The sequence below is a fragment of the Rattus norvegicus genome, chromosome 1, assembly GCF_036323735.1.
Source record: "Rattus norvegicus strain BN/NHsdMcwi chromosome 1, GRCr8, whole genome shotgun sequence".
Classification (NCBI taxonomy): Eukaryota; Metazoa; Chordata; class Mammalia; order Rodentia; family Muridae; genus Rattus; species Rattus norvegicus.
This window is the reverse complement of record NC_086019.1, coordinates 228,218,234-228,244,871: the sequence shown is the minus strand read 5'-3', so window position 1 is coordinate 228,244,871 and position 26,638 is coordinate 228,218,234. Positions and strand designations below refer to the sequence as shown.

At 40.8% G+C, this 26,638-nt stretch overlaps 2 long non-coding RNA genes across 2 annotated transcripts; one reads left to right on the top strand and one right to left on the bottom strand.

Annotated features, from left to right (window-relative positions):
* On the top strand, positions 1–21,293 carry LOC103691306 (uncharacterized). The gene is made up of 3 exons (XR_005499594.2): positions 1–225; positions 17,442–17,574; positions 21,162–21,293. It is a non-coding gene; the product is annotated as an uncharacterized LOC103691306 (long non-coding RNA).
* Positions 20,699–26,638, bottom strand: LOC102551544 (uncharacterized). Its single transcript, XR_590611.3, has 2 exons — positions 23,786–26,638; positions 20,699–22,268 (listed from the first exon to the last, which is right to left on the bottom strand). It is a non-coding gene; the product is annotated as an uncharacterized LOC102551544 (long non-coding RNA).

The window sequence follows — 26,638 nt, the reverse complement described above, 5'->3', positions numbered from 1 at the left end:
ACAGATGTCTGAAGATGATGGTTGACTCCAAAATTCCAATGGTCTCTACTATTACCTGCCCTGTGGCCTGCCAAAGTCTCCAAACAGCAACTCTATTTGCCACTAATACCTCAAGCACCATGGTGTCTACTGAATGATAGGAACCAAATGCACAGCAGCCGGGACCTGTTGAACAGCTTTCTTCCTTCTGTTTCTGACGCCACTCAAAACTAGCAGCTTTCTAAGGTACTTGGCATATGGGAAATAGTGCCACAAACTAGTGATTACATACTGCTTCCAAAATCCAAATTAGCCATTAGGCCTCCTTCTCCCTCCTCCTCCTCCTCCTCCTCCTCCTCTTCCTCCTCTTCCTCCTCCTCCTCCTCCTCCCTCCTCCTCCTCCTCCTCCTCCTCCTCCCTCCTCCTCCCCCTCCTCCCTCCTCCTCCCCCTCCTCCCTCCTCCTTCCTCCTTCCTTCTCCTCCTCTCTCCTCCTCCTTCCTCTTCCTCTTCTTCTTTTCTTCTTTCTTGGTGGAGAAAGGAATCAGGTACTTAGGACTATCACTTTAGAAGAAATGTTTCTGAGTGTCCTACTTTATTGGGATCCTAGAAAAGCAAGATGGCCCTTGAGATATAGATAGATAGATAGATAGATAGATAGATAGATAGATATCACATAAAGAATGAAAATATTCTTTCTCTTGGTGTATTTTTGACCAAGAGTGAGTAAAAATTGGAATTCTACACTTTCCTTTCTGTCTGTCCCATCTATGACTTTTCTCTCTATCTAACAAAGTGTTTTGCTCTATACTTGTTGAACAGCACAGAAAACATAGTACAGGAAAGGAATGAGGACTTTCTTTTCCTATTCAAATGTTTTTTTTTTACCAGAATTAACAAAGGAAGGATTTACTTTATGAAGTCTACTGTCCTAGTTAGGGTTTCTATTGCTATGATAAAACCACCATGACCAAGGCAACTTGGGTAGGAAAGGGTTTATTTAATTTTACTTAATCTTTGTAGTCTATCGTCAAGAGAAGTTAGGGCAAAAACTCAAAGTAGGCACCTAGAGGCAGGAGTTGATGCCTATTCCATGGAGAGATGCTGCTTACTGGCTTGCCTTTTTATAGTACTTAGGACCACAAGCCCAAAGGTGACACTATTCACAATGGGCTGGGTCCTCTCACATGAGTAGGAATTAATAAAATGCATTACAAATTTGCCCACAGGCCAATCTGATGAAGGCATTTTCTTAATTGATGTTCTCTCTTCCAAAATAACTCAGGCTTGAGGTGAGTAGACATAAAATTAGCCAGTGTACCTACTGACCCACAATAATACTCAAAACCATAAACAGATGTTATTAACCTATACTTGTTGCTTTCACCATTTATGGCAGATTTCTTTTCAATAAGGTTGATTTTCACCTATTGGCTGCTTTGAGCAAATATTAGTCTGTTGATAAAAGGATACATGCCTTCATGCACGTGCATATGAACATGCACTCATGAGTGTGCGCACACACACACACATACACACACACACACACACACACACACTCACACACATGCATATACAGATAATACATTATTTTGGGTCAGAGACATAAAAGAGTAAATGATTTAAGATCAAAGTTATGCTTATATTATAAAAGTTGATTACATGAGAAGTCCAAGTCTTAGTAAGGTTGGTTATGTTGATCTCTTAAAAGCAAGTTAAACAGGCTGAATACACAATAGTGAAACCAATTGAGTCTATAGTTTTAAATGGCTTCCAAGCACTTTATTAACTCAGTTACAAGATCAGGCAATATTTCTGAAGGCAAGAAATATTTTTTTCAGAAAAAGCCACTTTCATGGTTGTTGTTTTTTCCCATTCTATGATGTATGTATGTTCTACTAACAAGTTCAGAGTGGTTGCTCCCTTCAACTCCTTTGGTCCAAACAGCATAATATAATCAATACAACGGACCAGTGTGATACCTTGTGGAAGAGGTAGATGGTCAAGATCCCAGAGAACTAAGTTATGATGCAGGATTGTTGAAGCAATATAACCATGGCATAAAATAGTAAAAATGTACTATTGGTTTGCCAGATGATCTCCAATGGTCTTTTTTGGACAAGTACGAAAACTATGTCTTCAAAGTAAATATCTACATACCAGATACTAGGAAATATGTTAAACTGTCCAACTAAGGAAGCCACATCTAGTACAGTAGCTGCAATTGGGGCCACTTCTTGACTAAGTTTATGATAATCAACTTTTATTATCCATGATCTGTTCATCTTCCAAACAGGCCAAAAAGGAGAAAGGGTTAAAAGGAAATATGATAGAAACCAGCACCTATGCACCTTTCAAGATGGTGGTGGTAATTGCTGTAAGCCCTTTAGGGATGAGATATTGCTTACGATTCACTCCTTTCCCAGTAGAGACAGCCCTAATGGCTTCTATTTGGTCTTTCCATCCATATAGTCCTCATTCTTCAGTTCAAGAAACCAATGTAGGGATTCTGCCAATTTCTAAGTATATCTATATTAAGTGTAAATTCTGGGGAAATAACCATAGGATTAGTCTGGGACCACTCTGGGCCCACTATGAGCTAGACTTTAGATAAATTCCATTTCGACAGGTCTCTTGGAATAAATATCAATTCAAAGACAGTGTTTTGTAGGCCCCCAAAGGTAGAATTATTTTATACCAGTGCATAATTAACCTAACAAAAGGCCATAAATCTCTGGGCTGGGGATTTAGCTCAGTGGTAGAGCGCTTACCTAGGAAGCACAAGGCCCTGGGTTCGGTCCCCAGCTCCGAAAAAAAGAACCAAAAAAAAAAAAAGGCCATAAATCTCATAGCAAAAGATGGGAGAATGATTAATTGTATAACTTTTTTGTATTGCAGTAAGTTCCTTTTTCAACAGAACCTTCTTTCAAGAAGGTCTGGAACTACACACTGCCTCATCTGAAAACTGATTAATGGGTCATGAGTCTCTCTTGCTGACTTAAAGTAGCTTTTTAGTCATTTGCTCTGAAATTTTACTACTTATATAGATCAATCAAGAACAATCAAGAATTCTGTATGTTTCATTCCTGGGACTATCATGATTAAATAGCCAATGGTCTATATGAGTCAGACCATTATAAACATTGCTTTGTCCATGGTACCCAATATAGTAAGCACACTCACCTTGATGTTGGTTTCGCAGTTCTGCCACTTGATTCTTGTTACTCTCTTTTCCTACTAGACCCCCTGCATTTAACTTATCCAGTGGAGCAGTCACATCTCCAATTGTAGTGACTGGCACACAGACCAGGGCAATGACAGGGCTTTTTGAGTATGCTGGTGTTTCCCCTATAAATCCCCTTTTTCCTGATATTAGTCATTGTGGAGGATTAGGTTTACAGGGCCAGTTCATGACAACATTCTAATCTTCCTGCACTTTTGAATTCCTCCAAACATTAAACCAAGGCATCTCAGACATCTCTAGTTCATTAATAGACATCTTTTGTCCCCAACTTCAGGCAACCAATTAAATAAACTATGTATACCTTTTTATTTAAAAAGAAAACTGCACAAGCTTCAACATTAAAGTTGGAATTTCTTCTCAGTGCGTCCACCTTGATAAACTCAGACTTATTTATTTTTATAAGTCTCCCACTATTATCTCTGAATGAGATCTGTACAGAGAAGGGATTCCCTTTTGGACCCATACACCTCTCTTTTACAGAAAGATCCTTTATTAAGTGGGGAAGAAAAGATAATGGTTGCTTTCTGACTCAGGCAGAAGAACAGAATCAATGACCACATAGGCATGCTTTTTAAGAAAAGAAAAGGGGAAGAGCTATGTTAGAATGGGCTAGGATGAGGTGATATCTTTTGATTGGGCATGCTATTTATGTCAAAGGGGGCTTTGGATTGTTGGACTTTAATACTTTGATGCTGAACCTTGGTAGTCACCCTTCAGAGGAGGAAACAGCCAAAAAGGAGACTAGACCTTGGTGGCTAGCTTTAGGAGTTTGATCTAATAGTTTTTAGCAGGATAGAGGGAATGGAAAGAAAGGGTAAGGCTTGCCAGAGCCATGCTTGCTACCCTTCAGCAATATCACCCTCTTAAAATCCATCCCCAAACACCCAACCTGGACTTCTACTTTTATGGACTAGAAAAACTCATTAAATTCTGTAGTGGTTTGAATATGCTTGGCCCAGGGAGTGCTGTTATTAGGAGGTGTAGCCTTCTTGGAGGAAGTGTGTTACTCTTGGGATGGGCTTTGAGAGAGCTTCCTCCTGGCTGCCTGGAAGCAGTCTTCTACTGGATACAGTCGGACCAAGATATAGGCCTCTTAACTCCTCTATCACCATTGCTGCCTGTAAGCTGCCATGCTTCCCACCTTCATGATAATGGACTACTGAACCTGTAAGCCAGCCCCAATTAAATGTTGCCCTTTATAAGAGTTTCTTTGGTCCCTGGAACTTTGAGTTTGAGGGGTCTGGTTCGTTGATATTGTTTTTCCTATGGATTGAAAACCCTTTAAGTTCCTTCAGTTCTTTCTCTGACTGGGGACCACATGCTCCATCCAATGGTTGGCTGTGAGCATCTGCCTCTGTATGTGTCAGACTCTGGCTAAGCCTCTCAGGAGATAGCTATATCAGGCTCCCGTCAGCACAACGAGTATCCATGGAGGGACCTATGGCTCCAGCTGTAATGTAGCAGAGGATACCTTATTGGACATCAATGGGAGGAGAGGCCCTTGGTCCTGGGAAGGCTCAGTGCCCCAGTGTAGGGAAATGCCAGGGCCGGGAGGCAGGAGTGGGTGGGTGGGTGGGTGGGTGGGTGAGGGAGTACACTCATAGAAGCAGGGGGAAGGAGGATGGGATAGGGGGTTTCCAAAGTGGAAACCAGGAAAGGGGAAAACATTTGAAATGTTAATAAATAAAATATCCAATAAAAATTAAATTAAATTAAATAAAAAGAGAGTTGCTTTGGTCATGGTGTCTCTTCACAGCAATGGAAACCCTAACTAAGACAAATTAAAGTAAATTCTTTATGTGTTTAGTGTACTTCCTGCATACCTTATCTCTAGGAGCCTATTGATCCTCTCATCTGATCATAGATACAGTGGCAAAAATCATTGGGCAACGAGTGTCATCTTTTTCAGGGAAGAGCAATAGTAGTTCCACAGATACTATAGGATTAATTCTTCCAGGAAAGGGTAGAGAAGGCAATAGTGCTGAGGTTGGGGATGTGGATGTATCCTCTGCTAATGGTGGAGACCTTGTTTCCTATGTGTTTGTAGGGAGAGGATAAACCTATGAGAATTTAAGGGTTCAATAGCCCCAGTCACCTTTGATACATCTTCATCCCAAGCTACAGAATCCTGCTCCTTTAAAATCCATGCCCTCTCTTTTCTCCATCCCAACTTACAGAATCCCAATTCCTTTCAAATTCTTGCCCTCTCTATAACTACAGATAACTTTTGAAGCCAGGACTCTAACCTTCATTGTAAATCAACCAATTGTATGAGAAGGACTTGGGTTCAGCTTTTTTGGTAAGATTGGCCCTTCAGCTGTGTTGTAGAGCAATTTCCTCCAAAATTAAAACCTTTCGCTTTGGAGGGAAGCTCATTAAGACACAAGATCTTAAAAGGCAAGGTAAACACAACAGCATGTTCTAAGAGGTAAACTTGTTAAGACACCAGATATTTACCCAGGAAATAAACAACTCAGGGAGTTCAGGAAGTCCTTGAAACAGACCAGATTCACTAGGCTCTTTTATCATATATAAGCATATACAAGCAGGAAGGACTCAGACTAGTCAAACTGCTTGGAAAAAGTAGAGATTCTAAATTCCATGAAAGAAGCTCAGACCACTTGAGCTACCTGGAATGAGTGGACAGTCTCTAACCTGTTGGGCTGCCTGTAGGTTGTACAGAGCACTTTCAGGTTTCCAACTTTCATGAGCTTTCCACCATGCTGGGGTGTACTTGGGGTAATGGAGCTGTCTGAGTCATTTACATTTCTGTGAAACCCCTTATGTTATATAAATAACCCTGATAAAACTCATTGGTTCACCAAGTTGGTCATCAACGATATTACTACTTTATCCTCCTTGATTCCTGATCTGTTGTCAGTAAACGTTTAGTCATATCTCCCTTAGAGGCTGGTACAGGGAAGGTTTTTCTCTTCCAGGGCACAGGTAGAGATCCTGAGAATGTTTGTGTGCATCTGGAACTGGGAAATTTCATGTTTGAGTTTATTCTTTCCCTCGCTACTTTCTTTAGAGATGGTAGAAGCAATCAACCGACACCAGCGTATTCTGTTGTTTTCCATATATTCCGTGCTCCTTATAGAGGGTGAATCAAGAGTATTAACTTGGACCCCACATGCTCAGAGGAGAGGAGGAGAGGGGATATACAGGATGATGTCATACATACCTGAAGGCAGGTACACGACAGAACGAGGCCTGTGATTGGACAAGAAGGAAGGATGGGTAGGAAAAAAGTTTGAGGGAAGAGAAGGAAACTGGAATGGAAGAGACAAAGCCACCGAGATTCCACTCTGTACCTTTACACACGTTGTTATGCACGTTATTAAGGGATGGATATGTATAGGGCTTTGTATGTTTAGGTGAGCAATTATATCTTATCAATTGGATCAGAAGTTATTGTGTTGTGTGTTCTTTCTTGTGGCGAATTAAGTTTGAGAGTGTGTAGCAGCTGGGACACTAAGCTGCCACAGAATTGAGATGTAGATTTCTGGCATGGTGGCAACCTGCCTTGGGAACTGGATGAGTAAAGAGATTGTTGCCAGGCTCAAGAGAGGCCATCGGCAGTGTGATATGGGATAGAGCAAAGCGGGTGAGAGGCTTTGCTGACTGAGATTAAGATATCTACCAGATATCTTGGGACACTGCGGTGCCGGATCTAGCCATTTTTTATAATTTTACAGCAACCGGGATGGGGAGAGAAGCATTGTGGGAGGGGGTGACTGGGAGTGGGGCAGTGAGCAGGATGTAAAATGAATGCTGTTAATAATAATAATGATGATGATGATGATGATGATGATGATGTCAAATTGCCCATCCTCCAACATCTTTGCTCCGTTACAGGTAAATGGCCAATACCCAAACAAAAGATACACAAAAAGTAGAGATATCAGAATGTTGATGCTGAAGAAGAGAAGGTTGTAAGGAGCCAGAGAAAAGAAAGCACATGCCCTGGTCATTTGAAGAGCTCCTGACAATTCTTAGGCCTTCAGGAAGCCAAGAGTCTCACTAATTTCCAGGCCTGGGAGCTGTGACCGTATAGTTCTCTCTAGGATGGAGGAATGCTAGTATGCATTTCTACTAGAAGTAACAGCCAACTGCTGCTGTGGACTAAATAATCAGGACTTCCTAGGTTTACCCACAGCTATTACAGTTGTAGAACTATGGGTGTCAGTATGTGGTTACCACAAAGAGCCTAACACCAGAGGTACCACCTGTAGTCATTACTGCCTTGTGCTTCCTGGGGCAAGCACTGAGTCATACAAAAGCAACCTAAGACCAGTGCTTAAAGAGCTTCTCTTTGCTCTGTATAGATCCTGCAAAGGGACCTCACCTGGCTGTTGAGAAATTTGACTCTGATACCAACACCCTTAACTATAGTCATGAGTGAGCTATTTTGTCCCATATCACCATTTGAGACTAGAGAAAATAAACTTAGTCACTAGGTGAGACTTTCAGAGACAACAAGGAAAAAGCTGCAGCCAGCCCCAAGTGACGATAAGCTGGTCTCTAAAGTTGCCTTTTATTTAACAATAAAAGGTCTGTGAGACAAACATACAAGGTGACCTGGAGTGGAACTATATGCCCTCTAAACTTTCTGAGTCTCCTTGGCCCCACCCTATAAAGTGACCTAGAAATGAACTTTGCTTTTTACAATGCTAAATCTCCACTCAGAGACATTTCAAACTGCCTTTAAAAAAAAAACCAAACAGGCCAGTCAGGTGTGGCACACCTTTAATCCCAGCATCTGGAAGTGGGAGGCAGGCACATCTCTGATCTATAGAGCTAATTCCAGGACAGCCAGGGCTACAAGTCTTGAAAAATCAAAACCAAACTCAAACAAACAAACCAAACAAAAACAACAAAACAACAACAAGCAAAAAAAAAAAAAAAGCAACCAACAACAACAATTAAAAACCCCAAAGTCATAACAAAGAAGCAGGAGATGTGCGAAGGGGCACAAGATCAAGTTGCCCACATTCAAGAATGTGCCTGCACCTGCACATGATGATGAGTCTGTCATAGTAAGTGTGAGCTTCTTCAATAAGAAAGCCCCTTGTTTCCCTTGCTTGGGAAATACCTATTTGTAATAATTCTAGGGCTCTTATGTATTTGTTTGTTTGTTTATTTATTTATTTATTTATTTATAACATTTTACTTGATCTAGATCTCTCTCATTGTAGGCCCTAAACCTCTCTTGACTCTTTGATCTCCTGGTATGTCCGAACTCTCAATTGCATTTAGTTACAAAAGGGCACTCACTCAGCCAAGAGGGGAAATAGGTAGTAAAACTGGCAAAATGACAAACTAGAGGTGCAGTGGTTGCACCAGTAGGGCTAGGAAAGTATATAGAGGGCCAGTGAGATGGCTCAGTGGGTGAAGGTGTTTGCCAGCAAACCTAAGAGCCTGACTTCGTGAGACCCACATGATGAAGACAAGAACAAATGTGCAAGTTTCATATATATCTATATCTATGTAGATATAGATATATATGTGATATTTTAAACATGTTTTGCTGATTATTTGGGACTCTAAATATATGTATATGTCTATTTGGATGATGATATATATTACATATATATGTATTATATATACACACATATATAGTACAGTCATCAGACTGTATATATATCAGCTCTATGAAGATAGTATTGTCAGAGCCAAAGTGAAATGTATGATGAGAGCGGGGATGATTAACCTGGCACAGAGACAACATGCTTTTTGTCCACTCTTATTTAAAGGCTCTATCTACGTGGAGTCTTCATACCCAAGAGCTAGACTATAGTATGAGTGCCATATACAGCATTGATATATCACGATATAGTAATAACTAAGGCTGCCACAGTAATGTTGCATAGACTAGTGCCCCAAACAGAGGTTTGCTTACTTACTATTATAGATGTCTGGACATCTGGAATCATGGACTAGTTATTCTGGTAGTCCTTATCCCCGATTTGCAGGTAGCCACCTTTTGTCTGTGCCTTCACACAGTGGTTTTTCTGTATATAACTATGTCTTATGGTTTATAAGGGCAGCAGTCATACTGAATTAGGGCTTGATAAGCTTATTTTGACTTAGGTACCTTAATCAGGACCTCTGTCTATGAAGACAGTGATATTTTTCAGCATAAGATGTTTTGCTGATTATTTGGGAATTTTACATCATGGACTCTGATCACACTAGCTTCCCAGTCCTTCCAAGTCTGTCTCCTCCAACCTTATGACCTCTGCCTGTCAAAAATAGACAAAACAAAAAACAAACAAAAAAAAAAACAAAACAAAACAAAAAATGAAGGAGGAGGAGTAGGAGAAGAAGGTAAAAAAGAAAACAAAAAAGGAAGAAGAAAAGGAAGGAAGAAAGGAGAAGAAGAAGAAGGAAGAGGAGGTGGAGAAGGAGAAGAAGGAGGAGGAGGAAGAGGAAAAGGAGGAAGAGGAGGAGGAGGAAGAGGTGGAGGAGGAGGAGGAGGAGGAGGAGGAGGAAGTCCAATTTGTGCTGCCCATATACTCACTGGAGCATTGTTGAACTCTTGGTGGCCAGTCCCTTAAAGAAAACTGAGACTCCTGTCAGAAGGCATCAATTGTGGAGAGCTATACTTCAGCTATCACAATTTTTAAGAGTTCTCTTCAATGGCTTCTGTCTAGGCTGTTACTTTTGGGGAGATAGGGGGTAGGGGTAGGGGTTGTCACAGAAGCCTTCTATGTCACTTTTTCTCAACGGTGATTCTGCCAGAGACCATGTGGATGTCCATGGTCCATGCTGTCATCAGAAATCATGTGAAAGTCCATGAGCCATGCTCCTGCTGTCTGTAAAGGGCAAGGAAGCTATTTTTGCTATGAGATTGAGGACTCCCCTTGACATTCAAAGTGCTGGATTTGGGGAATTTAACATACAAATTGGGGGGAGCACAATTTAGCCCATATCACAGAAAAAGAAACACTCTCCAGAAGAATAAGACAGTGCTAGAGGAGAGAATTCTCTTTGTATGAGAAAGGACTGTCACAGTATTTTAGTATTACTGTCAGTAGGACGAAGCTTGTAAACAATACACCATGGCTGTCTGGTGGCAGGTGGATTTCTTGTTCCCAGCAGAACCGCCAATACCTGGCATGAGGTGTAAGGCTGAATGGTCTCTTTCTGACTTCTGTCTTTGAGCTTCACTGCAAGCAAAACACTTTTCTCTTTTCGCTCTAGCGTCCCTTTATTTCTGCAATCCATCTCCTAAGGCGGAATGAGAAGAGAGGATATAAATCATAAAGGAGAAGAGCATTTGATCATGTTCTCTCTGGACAGAAGGGTCACAGAAACCTCCATGTGCCCGTCCTTAGTTGCTGATGCAGATGACAATTATTCTCTCTTGAAGCAAAGTGGGAAAAGGATCCAGGACGCTCTTTGTGGGGATGGCACCAAGAAAGATGTTTCTAGACTCTAAGTCACAACTTAGCAAAATATTTCTGCATAAAGCTAGATAGTAAACATTTCAGAGCCCTATGACCAGAACACCTCTGTTGTAAACCTCTTCAGCTCTGACACTACAGCACAAAGCAGCCATGAATGAAAAAATATCGCTATATCCAATAAATTTCTATCCCCTACACAAGCAACAGGTCACCTTCAGGCTATAATTTGCCAACCTTTATAATAATCCAAGGGAGTTAAAAAAGCAGTTACTAGATTGAAGTGTGTGTGTGTGTGTGTGTGTGTGTGTGTGTGTGTGTGTGTGTGTGTGTGGTGAGCCTAGACTTACAATGAACTATAGTTTTTCATTGGCTTATTTAACAAATTACATATGCCTGAATATAAATCATAGTTTAGTTCCTTTGAAATACTTCCATCCACGTCCCACAGAGCGGCTGGGTGGGAGGTCAGATCATCTGTAGTTTAGAAGTCTCCCCTAGCGGTTTTTCCCTGTACTAATATTTGAGAACTCTGCTTCCAGCCTTTCTAATCTCAGCTCCCATCCATCAGGAAGCCATTTTCACCTTTGTGGAATAGTCTCCATGGTGACAACAGCTACCCCAAGCTCCCTTATTAACAGAAGGGAGTGCACAGCTCATTTCTAGTGACTGCCATTTAACCCAAGGAGCAGTTGAGCAGCAAATGGCTCCCTCTTAACCTAACCAATTGAAGCAGTAATTATGAAACCAACAGAAGTTTGCTTCTGATATGTGCAAGGACTAGCTGCTTATCTTATGACTCACATGTTGAAGAAAGGCTTAATTTTCAAACCTGAGCAATTCTTTGTTTTGGGTTCTCCAAAATGACCAAGTAACACAAGTTAAGGAACACTTACTGGTTATGACTCCATCAGAGCTTAAAGAGAGAGATTCAGAAAGGGAAAGCGCAGATGAGCAGAGGTAAAGCCAAGAGCATGGACTGTTACCAAGGGTCCAGTGGGCAAATTGGAGCAGCACAACCCCTTCCAATGGTTTCTGGCAGGCTTCTTCTACATTAGGAATCAGCAAGCTTTCTGTAAATAACTAAGCTTTCCAGCCATATTCAAAGAACTCGGCTATGCTGTATTGGTACGAACATAAACAGTCTTCAAACAGTGTATGTGGCTATGCATTCTTAACTCTCTGTGATGAACCCTAAAATCTGAATTTTATATGATTCATATTTTTGGTTGTGAGCCTAACCTTTAACAAGAAATCTCTCCAACCCTTACATGATCTTTAGAAGTCAAAGTTTTCTTTCAACATTTTTCCTTCAACCATTAAAAACTATACATAACAGTCTTAATGTTGGAATATATACTAGGACAAGTGAACTAGACACCCAGTCTAAAAACAACAACAATTTGACGTATGGACCATGTGCTCTCCCATATTTCTACATTTACTCCTGAAGCTCCTGCTATGGGTGTCTGGTACGACTTCAAGTTCCAAGTGGCTTCTTACCCTCTAAGCCCTTATCTACTTTTCTGATGCCCCTCATTGTTTCAGATTTGTGGCACCAAGTCTAACACACCGCTTTAATAAATGTCTCCTGAGCCAGAGTTTAGATACCAAGACAAAAATATAAACATAGTTAAAAGAGAAGGCATTTAAAATAAGTTATTATTATTATTGTTGTTGTTGTTATTATTATTATTATTATTATTATTATCGATATTCAATGAGATAGGCTTTTTCTGTGTAACAGCCCTGGCTGTCTTGGAACTCACTTGGTAGATAAGATGGCCTTTAATTCACAGAAATTCTCCTGCCTCTGCCTCCCAAGAGCTGGGATTAAAGGCATATACTGCATCTGCCCTGTAAGAAGGCATTTTTAATACCTGTCAAGTAGGTTGAACAGTAGCCTCTAAATTATGCCCATGGGGCCAGAGAGATGGCTTAGTGGGTAAAGGTGCTTTTCTGTCAATGTCAAACCTGATGACCTGAGTTCAGTCTTTGGAACCCACGTCCTGGAAAGAGAGGAGCAACTCCCACCAGTGGTCCTGTGACTGTCACATGTCTGTTGTGACAAATATACAGTAAGCAAATGGACAGAGAGACAAAGAGAATATATCCTTATTCTGATAGCCAGATCTTGTGATGTGGTCTTATTTGAAAGAACAAAACAAAAATATTCTTTCCAGGTGTAATTAAGGACTTTGAGATGACATCACTCAAGATTACCCAGATGCTCCCTAAATACAATGACAATGTCTTTCTACAGTATAGAAGAGGAGACATAGGAAAGGTTAAATGAAAAAAAAAGAGGCAGAGGTTGGAATGCTACAGCCACAATGAATGGGATGGATATTAGAAGCTCACAGGCAAGAAAGAATTCTCCCACAAAGCCTTCAGAGTATGACACTGCCAACATCTTGGCCTACAGAACTGAAGTTAAACTCCTATTGCTTCGAAACACTCAGTTTGTGCTAACTTGTATCAGCAATTCTGGGAAGCCCATGCCCTACCCAACATCCTTCTCCTCCAGTTGAGTTAGTATAGTGGCATCTAAATTTCAGTTAGCATTCATTTTGTACAGGGTTCATACTCTATCCACTAAGCCTTTGTAGCAGTCTTAGGAAATTCATGTGATGACTCCCTGGCTGACAACTGACAGAACTAGCACAGATCCCAAGCCTTCTAACCTGTCTCCTCTTAGTCTTCACATTCCTGCTAGGCTCCTACTCATCTGCCCCCTCATAGGTCACAAACCTGAGGAGATTTTGGCTTCTGAAATCTTTTTTTTCAGAGGGCTGAATTCCCTGAAAGGAATTGGTCCTATTACAGCTTCCCATTCTCAGTTAAACAAGGATAGGAGAGTCTGCTGCTTGGGTTTCAGCCATGGAATCTTGCTTTCAATCCTTCCCTTTTATTGTTGTTACTCAACACTTCCATCCTCCATCCCTCTTTGGTTTTACAAGAGGTGAAAAGCGCATTAGCCTTGAAGGGATGCAAGCTTCCTAAAAGTCCCCAGGCAGCACTGACCACCCATAGCCTTTACTTTCCAGGTAGGAAAACAGTGAGTTGAAACAATGTCAGGCAGCTCAGGAAGATGCTAGCCTTGGAAGTTCCAGCCCACTGCTGGGAATTCATGGAGAACAAAATATCCAGTGGACATTGAGACTCTCCCATAGAAGAAGTTTCTGTGGACCAAGTACTGGCTTCACAGTTGGTGTTCCCCTGGGGAAATTACAAGTGTGAGAGTACTTAGCTCAAGGTTTGAATATCCTGGGATTGGATTACTTGGGCAAATCCACCTCAGCCTCATTGAGACTTAGTTTCTGCTTTTGCAAAGTGAGACTAATAATACATGTGCTTTGTAGATAATGCAGTCTGGATACTTCCTATCCAACATGCTTCAGAGGAATGGCCTGTATGACTTCAGATTATTTTGGACTATGGAATTTCATAAACATAGGAAGATACCTTAGGTATGGAACACATTTAAATATCAAGTTCATTTCGTGTGTTCTTTGGTAAAACCATGCGTTCATGGTTCTATAGTAAAACACAAGGTTTTACCATAATTTGATCCATTCTGGTTTTTTGTAGTACTGAGAGCTAAAAGAAGAACTTCAAGCAAGTTAGGCAAGAGCTTTAACCACTGAACTACATCCCAAGCTCAGGAGTTTACACTACGTGTTCATCATTCCTGCATCCTGACTGTATTATTCACATGAGGTCTAGGGTATGATCTTTTTTTTTTTTAAACTTCTGTCATTGTACCAGAGGGTGAAGCATTTTGGATTCTGGATTTTAAGATTAGGAGTTCTCAAGATACATCGATATAAAGACACTGACCCAGGGAAGCAAGGCTTGCCAGAGCCTTAGCTCCTGAAACCTGCCTTAAAGCCCGGACTTACAACTTTAACACACCACCTCCCCTTCCATCAGCCTAGCCTCTCCTTCCTTGTTAATGGCAGCTTCCTTTTTTACTAGATGTGACTGACACTGTCATTTCATTTTGAGAAACTATACAGAGGCTCAAAGAAGAACACAAATAAAAATAAGAATGTCTGGGCCTGGAGAGGTGGCTCAATAATTAAGAGCAACTGCCACTCTTGCAGAGTGGCTCAGCTCAGTTCCCGGCACCCACAGGTGACTCACAACCATTTATTACTCCAGTTCCAGGAGATCCACCATCTTCTGGTCCTCTAGGGTACCAGGCACATACACGGTACACCTACGTCCACACAAGCAAAATATACACATACAAAAAAAATAATAATAAAGCCCAAAGCTCTCTCATGAGCAAACCCACCATTAAAACTAATTTACAAAATAGAAAATAGCTTCAGAGAAGAGGAATTTTACGTAAATGAAATTAAGATTATTTTTTCCCCTCTGTGTTCTGGCCCAGGCTGTTTGATAACCGCAGCCCAAGAAGATGTGGTCAGTGTCATTTCATCGCCCTCTTGTCTCCACTCCTACTGTCTTCCAGAAGCATTCATTATCTCAATAAATTCCAGAGGATATGAAGGCATTATTATTCTGCTGATTCTAGTGTGACCTCTTTGTTTCTGAAGTCAGTCCTTTGCTTCAAAGATGACACACTAGCAAGAATACAAATGCTCTCTACGATTCTATTCTCCAGGTCCCATGGCCCCCACATGCCAAGTCTGAGAAACCAGAATGTATGATATCATTAGGAGAAAGCAGCCTGATAGATGAATGTGTGGAAAGGTCACAGTGAAATCTATTAACATGGGCATATTAATATGCATTAATAATTATAGCTAAAAGAATTATCTACTGAAAAGAAAGAAAGTAGCAGTTATAGAATCACAGTTTTGGATAAAATAGTCAACATGTCCTTAGCACTGGTATTTTATTAAGTATTTAAAAGTATTTCCTATCCCTTGATACAGAATGTATGTATATAATTTTGTATATATGGCTATTGAATATAGTATTATGTATTCTATACTTCTGGTAACACTTCTCTTTTTCATTATTTGAAGCTGGGGGGACAGTTAATTAATTGTACAGCTATAATGATAAACTCAACATAGAACCATAAATCAAGCAGCTAGGCAGAGATTCCTCAGAAGTTCCAGGTCTATGTATTCTTTTTCAAAATATCTAAAAAGAAAATTGTATGTGTGGGTGTTTTGCCTCTGTGTATGTGTGAGAACTACATGAACCACTGATGCCAATAGATATCAGAAGAGGGCATTGCATCCCCTGGAAATGGATTTAAGGATGGTTGTGAGCCACCATAAGGATGCTCAGAACTCAATTCAGGTCATTTGAACGAGCAACAAGTACTCTTAACTGCTGTCTTAGTTAGTGTCTTATTGCTGTGAACAGACACCATGACCAATGTAAGTTTTATAAGGGACCACATTTCATTGGGGCTGGCTTACAGGTTCAGAGGTTCAGTCCATTATCATCAAGGCAGGAGCATGGCAGAACCCAGGCAGGCATGGTGCAGGAGGAGCTGAGAGTTCTACATCTTCACCTGAAGGAAGCCAGGAACAGACTGAGCATCCTCAGGCAGCTAGGTCTCCAAGTCCACCCCCACAGTGACACATTTCCTCCAACAAGGCCACTCCTTCTAATTGTGCCACTCCCTGGGCCAAGCATATGCAAACCATCACAACTGCCAAGCCAACATTCTAGTCCCAGGTTATGTTTTTAAGGTTAAGGTATAACTACAGACCTTAGCCTCTCCCACTAACATTTACTATCACTGGTACCCACATGGTTATCATCATCTACCTGTTTCTTCCTTGTCATTGTTAACCTTGGTGACTTGACTAGACTGAAAGTCATGTAGAAAATTGGTAAGACCTACTTTTGGCTGTGTCTGGGAGAATGTTTCTAGAAATGATTGGCCTGAGAGTCAGTGAACTGCGGGGAAGCCCCATCCTGAATATGGGAAACATTCAATAATTTGGGATCTCAGAGGGAACAAAAAGTGGCCAGAGTGGGAAATTCACAGGCACATACATGCTGATTCTTTTGGAACAGGAGGTTTCAGACATCAGAAAAGATTCTTCAGAGTTTGAATGCAAACTTGTACCGACAGCTTTTCAGAGACCTTTCAGATGGCTATGTCATTGGATGTATTTTTTCTGAAGGTACCAGCTTGTTGAACTAAACAGCTGCTGGTTTTCTTGGCTGTCTAGCTTGAAGAAAGCCATTGTGCGAGCCAATCCAACAAATCCCTGTATAATTACATTCTATTGGTTCTGTTCCTCAGGAGATTTCTCATAGCTTAGTCTGCTTAGTTCTGCTACACATCTGAAAGATGACCAGTGTTATAGATCATATATAATTTTCTCTGAAAATTCATCAACAAGATCTGAGGGATTTGAGGGGCAGTCTCAGTTCTTACATGTCAATATTTATCCTTTGATGCATCTCTTCATTTTTCCCAGAGGTAAAAAGGAAACAAAACCCTCATTCTCTATGATGGCTAATCTTGATTGTCAACTTGACTATATCTGGAATGAACTACAATCCAGAAATAGAGGGCACGCTTGTGAGAGATTTTCTGCTTGGTTTGAAGTTTGTCAATCCACTTTTAGTCTGGACCTTTAAGATAGGCAGGCACACTTTTGATCTGAATCTTACAGCAGGAAGACACCTTTGATCTAAATCTTAAGACTGGAAGACACAGATTTTAATTTCCATTTTGAGGCAGTCAGTCATACATTTAGTATGGGCCATATCTTCTGCTAGACATCTACATGAGGGTATTGAAGAAAGAAGCCTTTGCTCTCTGTCTGCTTGCCCTCATCTTGTTAATAAATCCATTCCTTCACAGGCACCGGAACCTACTCTTCTAGCACATATTGAAGACCGACTAAGGCATCCTGTCTTGTGGTACTGAGCAGATCCTAGATTCTTGGACTTCCTGCTCACAGCCAGCCATTGTTGAATTTTCTAGACTGCAGCCTGTAAGTCGTTCTAATACATACATATATATTCAAATGTATATAACATATACACACTGACTCAACAGGTTAAGAAAGGCTTGTATTAGGGATGAGGCAACACAAACCCACTTAGCAGCACATGGAGAGAAATACCCTCTACAGAGTAGAAGGGAGATTCGGGAGGCAGAAAATCCAGTAGTTTGTACTTATTTTCATTGAAAATACAATATATTTTGATTACAATTTGCCCTTTCCCAGCTCCCCCCAGATACTTCCCACCTCCCCACCCACAAAAATCCACACCCTTCCGATCTCCTTCATTAGAAAACAAACAAGCATCTAAAAATGATGATAAAATAATATTAGATAAAATAAAAAATAGCAAACCATAACAGGACAACACAAACGGAGGGAAAGGAGCCAAGAAAAGAGCACAAGAAATACATAGAGACACAGAAATGTGCACATGTACACACACAGAAAGCTCATAAGAACACAATACGGGAAACCATACTATATAAGCAAAAGACCTGTAAGGTTAAAAACAGCAAAAACAACAGAAAAGAAGGAAGGGAAGAAGGAAGAAAGCCTTAAGAAATACCATTAAATTTAATTTTAGTTGGCCATCAACTGCTGGGCATTAGTGGAGACTGCCCCAAAGTGTGGCTTGCAATCCCAGTGAGACTCCATTGGAGTGATTACAAGTAGTGATCAATTGGAAATTAATTCTATGTTAGGGATGATGACCCATGTCCACTTTTCCTTTGGCTTTAGGACCCCATCTGATACATGCCCATGCAGTCTCTGCGCATGCTCCCACGGTCTCTGTGAGTTCATGTGTGCTTCATTCCTGACGTGTCTACAAGGCCTTCTTTCCTTGGGGTCTTCCATCCTCTCCGCCTCTTTGGCGTGTGAGCCCAGAGGGAAGGGTTTTGGTGGAGACATCTCATTTACGACTGAATGTTCCAAAGTCGTTCTCTCTACACGTTGTCCCTGTGTTTGCTCCCATCTACTGCAGGAGGCAGTGTCTCTGATAACGGCTGAGCAAGACACTGATCTATGAGTACAGGAACATGTTACTAAGAGTTGTATTGCTCTGCGCCTTTGACAGAACACCAGTGTTTGGTTCTCCCCTAGACTCATGGCCTTTCTACTCTCAGGTTCTTCCACCTGAGCAGTGTTGAACATGGATTCTATCTCATGAAGGGGTCCTTAAATTCAGTCAGAGAGCTAGTGGTTTCTTCCATGATGTTTGTGCCACTAGAGTACCAGTGCCCATTGCAGGCAGCTCACCATTGTAGACTGAAGGGTTTGTAGCTGTGTTGGTGTTTCTCTTTCGAGGCTGGTAGCATGCAGCGTACCTTACAGTACCATGAACACTAGTCAGTGGGGGTGAAGGCTCTACATTGACACCAGCTCAACTTCTCCTTGCTGAATAACTTATGTAGGTGTTGTCTTCAATAATAGGGCACTGCCATTGATTTGTGGAGAGAACCCAGTAGCTTCCACAGAAGCCTGGGTTGTTTGGGGCCTCTTTAGCCAACTTGATTAGATGACCCATTCCTGGCACTGGAGAGTTCAGTAGGTGCCAAGAGATATCAAGTTGAGACTTTGTCTCTACCATTATTTGGTGATTTCATTTAGATTTCTTTTATATTATGTACATTTGTTAAGAAGCTTCTATTATATCTGGTTTCCATGTCACCCCTCAAATGACTTAGTTTTAGCTGTCTTTTTCTTCACCCCTTCCCCACCCCCCTGCTTTTTCCTCCTTCCCATTTGATATCCCCATTCCATTTCCCCATCCAGTCATAATTATCTACTCTGTTTTTTCTTTCTAGGGAGATCCTTCCCTCATCCCTAGACTATAACTAACCTCTATGGTTATATGGCTTATATCCTGTTTATTGAAGATTTAACAGCTAATATCCACATTTTAGTAAATATGTATGATTTTTGTCTTTTGTGGTTAGCTCACCCAAATATGATTTTTTTCTAGTTCTATATATTTACCTGTGAATTTCATAATTTATTTTTTAATGGCTGACCAATATTCCGTTGTGTAAATAGACCACATTTTCTTTATTCATCCATGTGTTGGCATCTGTTTTCAATTTCTGGCTATTATGAGGAGAGCAGGAATGAACATGGATAAGCAAGTGTCTGTGTAATAGGATGTAGAGTCCTTTGGGTATATGCCCAAGAAGGGTAGAGCTGGATTTGAGGTAGATCAATTCCTATCTTCCTGAGGAACTGCCACACCATTTTCCACAGTGGTTGCACAAGTTTACAGTCCCACCAGCAGTGAATGAGCGTTTCCCTTACTTCACATTCTCATCAACAAGAACTACCATTTGTGTTATTGGTCCAGTTATTCTGACTGGTATAAGAGGAAATATCAAAGTACTTTTGATTTGCATCTCCTAGATGACTAAGGATATTGCATATGTCTTTGTTTCATCTCTGGAAAATTCTGTTTAGATTTGTACCTCATTTTTAATTGAGTTTTAATTGTTTCCTTGGTACTTAGGGTTTTTTTTTTTACTTCCTTGTGTATTTTTGGATATTAGCTCTCTATTAGATGTGTGGTAGTAAAAATCTTTTCCTACTCTGTGGGCTGTCACTGTGTGTTAATGGTGGTATCCTTTACCTTATAGAAACTTTTCAGTTTCATGATGCTCCATTTATTGATTGCTGATTTTAGTGATTCTCCTGCCTCAGCTTCCTGAGTTGTGGAATTACAGGCATGTGTGTCCACCATACCAGTCTTATCACTAGTAATATCATTAGTAACATTCTGAATTCAGCTCATTGATAATTTGTCTTATAGCCTGTCATTTATTGATTAGAGTTGGAATTTCTTTGTTTTCACCGATGCAATTTCTTTATTGCAGTACCTAGTATAAGGCTCTCCCACTCATTAAATCATACCCCACTTTGGCTGAACTTGTTAGAAAAATAAAATGTATACTTCATCCACACATAAACCTATGATTTCTTAGCCAACATAAAATTTAAAAGGCATGTTTAAAGTCACATTTATAGTCTCCATTTATCAACCTCAAAAAAGATTAATTTCAGCATTGTATTTCATTTAGTCATGGGCCTTCTTTAAAAATAGCAATGGATGACACTAGAAGACAGCTTTTCATGGGTTTGTTTATTGGATTATCTTTAATAGCCTCATTTTCTTATTTATTGCTGGGGTTCAAGCACAGTGCAATCATCATTAATTAACATGCACAGGCACTGATGGTGTCACAAATAAATCTGAGTGCAGAGGACAGATTGTCATAGTGAGGTTCGCCTAAAAGTAAAGGCATGTAAGCCCTCTAGCTTGAAAAATAGAAAAAGAGCCTTTCCCCCCTTTCCATCTGGTTACAAACATGCCTTATTCAGCCAGATTTTCCAAGTGGAAAGTCTTTTCCAGGCTCCTCAGAGGGTTACCTTTATGACAAAATGAAAGATTATCCTCCACCATCTGTCACTGAAACTCGGTCTCCATCCTATAGCCAAGGCTCTGAGCAAACAGAAAGCAACAGAATGGGTACATTTAAATGTGCCGGGGAGCTGTTTCAAGAGCAAATGTGTTTCTTATCTGTCTTCAGAGGAATTTCAAGATTGGCTGGTTAACAGGACTCTCGCTGGCAGCTGAAGGGAAGACATCACAGGCTGGAGATGTTTGGGAAAGGAACACACTATCATGGAGTTTGTCCTATGACTCGACGGGAAGGGAACAGAGGAGTAGCAGGTTCTGAAATGGAAGCTGATTAATCTGAAAGCCCCAAAAGACACTGCTGGGGAGAAAGAAAAGTGGAATCAGGAACTTGAGGAACAGCATTTAGCATCTACCCAGGGAAGGCAAGCTGACCCCTTTAGACAAGGAGAAAGTAGGTCAGCTTCCTGTTACTATACGTAAGATAATCAACCTCAAAGGAGAGAAGTTGATTTTAGTTTCTTTTCTTCTAGGTATAACAAGCTTACCCCATTGCCATCTTAGAGTTGAGTTACCATGGCTTGGTAGCTCTGGCAAGTAATCGAGTGGACCAGTCCAGAGGTAGCTATGTCTATGATTATGACAATGGAGCTGTGGACATTTCCTTATAGAATGGCAGACAGGAAGTCAAAGGACCCTCATCCGGAAACCCAGCCATTATTCCTTCCTGCAAATGAGGTTGGGAGGTGCTAGAATATATGGAGAATGGAGGGTTGAGAGGGGAGTCCATGACACAGCCATGAGGGTGACATCTATTTTGTAGACACCTAACTTACCCATACTCTATAGGTAAATATAAATAAATTCCTAGGTTTTCAAAGTTGGACTTCAGTGGGACTGCAGTTCTGTCATTGGTGCAGTATCTGGGGTGAATAGATGTTTGTTTCAATTTCCCGGTGAAAAGACACAATTGGAAGTGTCAGTCCATTGTTAATTAGCTCGTGGTTGTGGGGCTAATGGTGAGGTAGCATGTCCTGGTGGTGTGCATCCTTCACAGTGGCCAAGATGTGATAAAGAAGAGAAATCCAGGGTCACCATATCCCAGCGTATGCCAATTTTGTTCTACTTACCCAAAGGTCCCCTAATGGCTTTACATGTCCAGGATCAAGTCTCAAGCACATGGGCCTTTTGGGGAATTTAAAACATGAAGTGCCACAGTAGACAAGGTGGTGATATTGAGAATGACAGTTGTAAAAGGCTCTTCACTCGGGGGAATCAGCTGTAAGGAGAAAGACCATCTGTGTGATGACCTGTGGCTTTAATGGACAAACAGACTCAAAGCCTAACATAAAATACGATTGCTCTAACTCCAATATCATCACTTAGCGGACGTTCACTTGAGGAGTATGTTTTTAGCCTTAACAGGTCACAGGATTTCAGCCTAGACTGGGAGCTGTGTAGATTTCTATATCTATTTTTAAAATCATAGACAACTTGAGGAGAGTGATGAGCTATGTGTGTTCAACTTCCCTGATGTGTGTTCAACTTTCTCTTCCTCCCCATCTGCCAGAGAGTTTGTGTGCTCTTTCTAGAAACAAGGGTGCAGCCATGCTTAAAACAGATACATGGATTTTCAAACCAGAACTCAGCCGTGCTGAAATTTGAGGTGAAATGAAACACGTGTTAGTGGATGGTGCAGGAAAATCTAAACAAAGTCACCTACGACCAGGAAGACAGCCCATGGTGACATCACAGAGGACAGACAATAAGTGCCCCAATGCCACAAGAGGAGATGCCCATTAGACGGCTTAGTGAGCACAGCCCTTGAGTTGGATTATGTCAAACTGAAGAGAGTTCTGGAACCATAGAGCCACAGAACCACAGCACTGTCTAAATCACGGCCGTCACTTCCTATGTGAGGAATATTCAGACTCAAGAAGCAGAAAAACCAGGTCTGAGTCACAGAACTGCTTTCAGGTAGACCGCAGAGCAGCCTACAGTTTCTTCCAGGGAACTAATTAAAAATGCATTTTGAAGATGTTATTTTTATTAGGAAATAGCAATACATGTTTATGAGATACAATGTAATACCTTGATATATGTTTATTATAGAATGCATTAATCGAACTGCCACAGAAGTATTTATTTTCTAGACATCACAAAGAATAAAAATAAGGATTCTCTCTTCTCAAAAAAGCATATTAAATAATTTATAAGAAAGAGAGCTAAAATGTCTAAAGATCAGATACAAATTTTAGATTTCTAGCCAAAGTGTATCTTGGTTACTGACTGAAATGTTTCTTTCTAATAAGAATCTTCCAGAATTTCTAGATGATTCCACACATGGTGCATAAGCCTTCAAAAGGATAACTCTCTCCCTCAAAACAGGCCAAAAGAATTACTTATTTCTAATTAGAAATCTCTACTTCCAGTTAATTCCTGAAATTTTCTAATTCCTGCACACCTCTAACACAGTATTACTAGAAGTAAAATTTAAATATCTCATCGATCCATTTAAATAGAAAAAAAGAAATCTGAACTACATACTATTTTAAAAAGAAATTAAGTTGACTTCATAGCAAAAATGAATATTATTATATTAAAAATAAAGGTTCTGAGAGAGTAGGGTCCTGGATAAGAATGAGCTGTAATCAGCACCGGGTTGTTCAGCATTTTTTTCCATTTCTATTTGATTTTTATTTTTGCTAAGAAGTTTGATAATTGTTGCCCCAGCTAGTGTCTGACCTTTACCCTGGCAACCCCATTACTACACTTGGCAAATGCGACTTTTCTCACCTTGGGGTTTGGAAAGCACACAGAGCTTTGCTGCAGGTCTCCAGCCTGGAAAGGGATGTAAAGAGCACAGTCAGTGGACACAGGGGTGCACTCAGGTAGGAAGAAGAACCAGGGCTGATAATCGTTAAGTGCATATTTCAAAGTCATTGAGAAAGGAGAATGTCCCTAACATAAAGAAATACATCTGAGGTAAGAGCTGTGCTAATTAACCTGATAATTAAATTCGCATTAGGTCATATATATATATATATATATATATATATATATATATATATATTATACTTTATGTCAGCTAAAAAATATATTGTGCCCAGTAAGGACACAGTTTGACTCATAGTAATATAAATACATACATACATACATACATACATGTATACACACATACATACATGCATGCATATATCATACATGTATTTTTAAAACATGAAAATTTTTTCTTTTCAGAAATTCATTGAAGCATTTTTCAGAGGTAAAGGTATATAAAACAAGCATTTTCCTAGTGTATCTGACCTGTCTGGCTTGAATTTATGGCTGTATTGATCTGGATACACTAATCTCTTCATTCTGTGTCATTTTCAAAATTCATATCAAACGAAGGGTCTTCCTGAAAGCCGGACTCCTCTGTGGTCTGCGCAGTCTGCTGCTTGTGCCAGCAATGCTTCTCCTTCGTGTTTCTCTTGTTTTGCTTAGAGTGCCCACAACTGCACAGTCCACAAATGTCCCCCTACAGTTGTCCTACTGGATCTGCTGTTTGTTAAATAATGAGTCATAACCAATCCCACTTCATTCTGAACTGGAGTAGACATGTGCCTATTGCTCTTGAAACCATACTTGGGCATCAGAACTTTTCCTTTTGGAAAAAAAACTATTGCATGAAGTGTTGAAGTCCTCTAGGTTTTTTATCTCCTATGTATTGATAACATTCTATGAATAAAATAACCAATAGCTAAGCAGATATTATATATTAATTTTATTAGGTTGTTTCACAAATTTGGAGCACATAGTTGCTTTCCCCCTCTAAAGTAATAAAGTAGAGCCTTTAGCAGAGACATGGCTCAAAGCTGCTCCTGTAAGGCTTGAGTTCTGTTACATCATCCACATGGCAGGTCACAACTGCCTCTAACATCCCAGTTCCCAGGGATCTAGCACCTTCTTCTGGTCTCCCTAGGTTTCTGCATATTTTCGGTGCACATAAACTCATGCAGCGCGCGCACACACACACACACACACACACACACACACACACACACACATCCATATAAATAAAATAAATAAATATTTTTAAAAAAGCAGAGAGTAACATGAAAGGTGTTCGTAGCATATTTCTGTAAAATAACCTCAGATCATTTTTTTTTTCCTTTCGGAGCTGAGGACCGAACCCAGGGCCTTGCGCTTGCTAGGCAAGCGCTCTACCACTGAGCTAAATCCCCAACCCCTCAGATCATTTTTTTTCTCATACTTCCCTACACAATTCTGTTATACCAGGTGGGCTCCAGAGATTAAACTCAGATAGGCATTCGTGGTGGCAAGTATCTTTACCAGTTGTGCTTTCTTGCTGGTCCTGTATCTTTTGATTATGTATGTATGTTGCTGTAAAATTATAAAAAAAAAAATGCTGTCTTTTACCCTGCATTAGATCCAACACCATAGTGCCCTAAGATATCTGGTAGATATCTTCATCTCAGTCAGCAAAGCGTCTCACCTGCTTTGCTCTATCCCATATCACACTGCGGATGGCTTCTTTCTGAGCCTGGTAACAGTCTCTCTACCTGTCTACTTCCCAAGGTAGGTTGCCACCATGCCAGACATACACATCCCAATTTCGTGGCGGGCTAAAGTGTCTAGCCACCACACTCTCTTAAACTTAAGTCACCACATGAAAGAACACACAACGAAATAACCTCTGATCCAATTGATAATATATAATTCGCTCATCTAGACATACAAAGCCCTGTACACATCCATCCCTTAAGAATATTTATAACAACCTATAAATGTGCAGAGAGGAATCTTAACATCCGCCTCCATGTTCTCTCCACTGGTTATCCCCTCTCTCCAGTCTCCTCCCTTCCCTAAAACTTTTCTCCTGCCCATCCTTCCTTCTCGTCCAATGACAGGCCTCGTTCTATTTTGTACCTGCCTTCGCCTGCATAATGACATCATCCTACATATGTATAGTCAATTAAACAGGTACTTGCTGATCTAAAATGGCTTTGAATAGGAATGTGCAGTTGAGCCAGGGAGATCCAGAAGTAGGATGCTGAGACTGTCTGACCTCCTTGCTCTAGATTCCCTCTCAGCTTCTAAAACAGTGAATCTCTATTCCCAATGTCTCTCCTTAGCCCCTTTCCTGTAGGTGTGTGTGTGCTGGTGTTGAGGTGGTGACTAAAAGCTTTATGTCGCTTTCCTTTAAGGGTGGTAAATGAGAGGACACCAGGGAACGCGTGGGTAAAATGAGTGGTTACTCCTTGGGGTCTATTTTTCATACTTACTTTAATGAGTGTACTTAAATGTTTTTACCTCCCCTCTCGCTTACCATCCACCCGAGGTAGTGGAAAAGAAAGGTTAACAGGGCATAGGAGGACCTGCGTAGAAATAGTTCTTTGGACCCGCGGATCCCGGCCCGCAGCAGCTATCTGCTCCCAGACCCGGTGAGAGAGAGACCCAACCGCCTGGTCAGGTGGGCACTCCTGAGGCTGCAGAGCGGAAGAGACCACCAACACTGCTCACCCCTGCCCACATCCCTGGCCCAAGAGGAAACTGTATAAGGCCTCTGGGCTCCCGTGGGGGAGGGCCCAGGAGCGGCAGGACTTCTGCGCCTGAGACACCGCCGGAACCTGAAAGAAACAGACC